We start from the raw sequence: 3,904 nt of genomic DNA, 5'->3' as shown, positions 1-3,904 counted from the left end.
CACACTATATATATATATATATACGTTACTTAAAAATGTTACAAATTTTTAGTCGATATGATGAGTTTAAAGTATATATGATTACGACTTTAACATAAAAAAATATTTCAAATTTATTTGAATTATAAATGAAGGAATAACTGAAATCCTTCATCTACATGCATTATCGCTAGAATCATTAAAGCAAGAATTGGTTGTACAGAAGTTATTACTTCCGATTGTAATTTTCTTCACAAAAAAAATGGAAATCATTATCATAAATTTGTCATAACTAATTCATTGTAGGGTGAATGTTATGCTTTAATGAAAATTCGATATTGGGAGAAATTCGCTGTATAGACTTTGAGAAGTAAGCCATATTTCACCACATTTTTTTCAACTTTGACCTCCAAGGATTCTTCTTTCATGGAGCATGAGATGTTCGATAATATAAAAAGAATGTCATTGAAATCTTTGCTCATTGTTTCATTTTTTAAAGTGATGGTCATGAGAAAAAACTAAATTATAGACCGATTTAACGGAAGGTTATACTAAAGAGCAACAATACATATATCCATAGTTAAATATGCCTAAATGAAAAAAAAACAGCAAAACAAAGTTACTTTTTTCCGTTATAATGGAAGGTTCGCTGTAAAGGGAGGTCGGATTAAAGAGCTGTAATGTACAGATAGCATATAACAATAAAGGTCAAAAGAACTTACTAATTCTGCAGTTGTGAAAGAGAACAATTTAAAAAAAGCTATTTTCTCACAGTGAGAATGAAAAACGAGAAGATCAAAACAAGATGTGTTGTTTATCAGTCTGATGGTCATCTACTAACTAACTGTTTGTGGGCCTCTCTGTGTGTGCAAAATTTATCAAGATTAGATTTATCCCTAACACATTCCAAACAACAACATTTACGAACGTGTTAAACAGCGTATTCTAGTTTGAATAACACTTCATTTATTAAGAATAAATGAGTCCCTTTTTTTTGAATATCTTCTGACGCTTCCGTTCGAAAACAGACGAAAAAGTTGAACAGATTTTAATCTTCGGAGAAAAAGCGAACGATTTTTCGTGAAATGCGATTTTTATTCTTCTTTAAATGTCCTTTAATTACGCAAGCGATATTTTCTTGAATCAAAATGTTTTCAAAAAGAACCATTAATCTTGAAAAAAAACTTTTCCCAAGCGGCGGCGACATTATTTTTTTATAGTAATTTTTTCGTCAAAGTAAAAATTCATATCGATATTTACTTTTAGACATCGAGAATCTGACGGCTGCATTTTAAGCAGAATGTTCAAAAGAGATTCAGTGAGAATGTTCTCAAAATTTCTAAAAAAGGGGAATTAGATTTTATTATTCTTAAAGACATTGATTTTTTTTTCTGTTGTAATATGTTTTTGAGATGAAAAAAATTACTTATAATATTGTAAAGAAAAAAATATCATTCATTAAAGAATAATGATGTAACGTGGGAATGACGAACGAGATCGTTCGAAAAGTCGACTGTCAAACGATCCCTAACATTTCTAAAGTGGAAGGAATTTGGAGCGCGTCTAAAGCTCTATTGCGTGGAAAGCACCCATGTTTCATTCTTGGTTGGAAGGATGACATCTATAATGTGTTTACACAATTTTTCTGTGCAAAACATTCATTTGACGCTTAATTTCCGTTCGCATGAGTCATAAACGAAACAAAATAATCGTAACTTCATTAAAATGCATTAATAAACTGTTCATTCCGTTTTCTTAAGAATGTTTTCACTTCTGATTTAGAAAAAAATCGAGGAGTCTTAAAATATCGTTATTTTCTTATAGTTTTAATTTTCAAAATTTAAAATGCCCTGCTATCTGGTAAATCCCACGCATTATATTTCAAATTCTGATTGGATGATTTGACATGCTTTAACAGATACCAGGGAACGGAGTAAAAATCCACCATCAAATTATTTGTGAAAATGAACTGAAAGGAAAACATGCGTAGAATTTCCCCACCCCGTTTCTACCACTTCGACCTACTTCTCTCCACCCCCCATTCCTCTTTTTTAGAATACCTTTTGTCCATATACACCATCCTTATTAACCATTCAGCTGCACGACGTCATCTGATTGTATATGACACATCGATATTTGAAACAAAATTTAAAACAATATTTGAAACAAACACTTTTTTTTTCTCTAGTAAAATTATGTCTTTACAACAACCACAAATATAAAATGAAATGTTTATTAAACATCATGACAGAATAGTTAGCTCCTACATGAATTGATAAATTTTCGGGAATATAATAAAAGCAATAATTAGTTAACATACATTGGTTTAATCCTTACGTAAGTACTTTTCTACAGATTTAACCAAAGACAAATCCTTTAAAAAGCGAATAATGTCTGAAAAAGGGACAGAAGTCATATCAAGAGGCACGCACACATCACACCCCGTAACTCCCTATAATATTAACCTATAAATTTCAAACTCCGCCAAAAATTAGAATTTAACGTATTGAACAACTATACCGAGGGATTTTTTTATAGACACATTAGTGGGCCCACAATGGGCCAAAATAAGTTTTGCTTACTAACCGGGAGGAGGTGTTTTAAGCTAAATATTCGTGGGGTATGCATGTGAAGCACGGCGCAGTTGGTAAAGCTGTGTAATTTCTCGTCCCGGTTGACATGGGTTCGAAACCCTGCGACAGTCGACATCCAAATTTTTTTCTTTTTCTTATATATTATTTTTTTAAATATATTTTTTGATATTTTAACGTGAATCAAGTGTTTTGTATATAAAAAAAACTATTTTTTCCTTGGGAAATAGCGAATAATAGCTAATAAACGGATAAATTTCGGATAATTGTTTTTTATTTATTTATTTTAATTTATCTTATTTTTTTAACTTCTTCTCAATATTATGAAGCAAATGAAGCGTTCTATATGCGTAAAGAAATATTTTTCTTTGTTAAAGAGCGAATAACTGCTGAAAAAGGGACAGAAGTCATATAAAGAGGCACGCACACATCACACCCCGTAACTCCCTATAATATTAACCTATAAATTTCAAACTCCGCCAAAAATTAGAATTTAATGTATTGAACAACTGTACCGAGGAATTTTTTATAGACCGATTAGTGGGCCCACAATGGGCCAAAATAAGTTTTTTTTACTAACCGGGAGGAGGTGTTTTAAGCTAAATATTCGCCGGATATGCATGTGAAGCATGGCGCAGTAGGTAAAGCTGTGTAGCAAGTTAGATTTCTCGTCACGGTTGCCATGGGTTCGAAACCCTGCGACGGTCGACATCCAATTTTTTTCCTTTTTTTATATATTATGTTTTTAAATATATTTTTTGATATTTTAACGTGAATCAAGTGTTTTGTATATAAAAAAAACTATTTTTTCTTTGGGAAAAAGCGAATAATAGCTAATAAACGGAAAAATTTCGGATAATTTTTTTTTTTATTTATTTATTTTAATTTATATTATTTTTTAACTTCTTCTCAATATTATGAAGCGAATGAAGCGTTCTATATGTGAAAAGAAATATNTATGTGAATAAAGGCTGAAAACGGGACAGAAGTCATATCAGGAGTCACGCACACATCACACCCCGTAACTCCCTATAATATTAACCTATAAATTTCAAACTCCGCCAAAAATTAGAATTTAATGTATTGAACAACTATACCGAGGGATTTTTTTATAGACACATTAGTGGGCCCACAATGGGCCAAAATAAGTTTTGTTTATTAAGCGGGAGGAGGTGTTTTAAGCTAAATATTCGCGGGGAATGCAAGTGAAGCACGGCGCAGCTGAAAAAGCTGTGTAGCAAGTTAGATTTCTCGTTCCGGTTGCCATGGGTTCGAAACCCTGCGACGGTCGACATTCAAATTTTATTCTTTTTTTATATATATTATTTCTTTCA

The 3,904-nt window shown here is 31.5% G+C and overlaps 2 protein-coding genes across 2 annotated transcripts in view; one reads left to right on the top strand and one right to left on the bottom strand.

Moving 5' to 3' along the window:
* The window catches only part of LOC107450693 (monocarboxylate transporter 5), a 32,046-nt gene extending 31,042 nt beyond the window's left edge, over nt 1-1,004 (bottom strand). The window contains exon 1 of the mRNA XM_043055974.2: nt 702-1,004. The gene's annotated coding sequence lies outside the window, so the exon portion shown is untranslated. The remainder of the gene's footprint in view (nt 1-701) is intronic.
* The window catches only part of LOC122272596 (monocarboxylate transporter 12), a gene marked incomplete at its 3' end in the record, with an annotated part of 552,146 nt that overhangs the window by 513,964 nt on the left and 34,278 nt on the right, over nt 1-3,904 (top strand).

Source organism: Parasteatoda tepidariorum, chromosome 7 (genome assembly GCF_043381705.1).
Source record: "Parasteatoda tepidariorum isolate YZ-2023 chromosome 7, CAS_Ptep_4.0, whole genome shotgun sequence".
NCBI lineage: Eukaryota > Metazoa > Arthropoda > Arachnida > Araneae > Theridiidae > Parasteatoda > Parasteatoda tepidariorum.
Note: the sequence above shows the minus strand (reverse complement) of the source record. Positions and strands in the feature narration are given on the sequence as shown.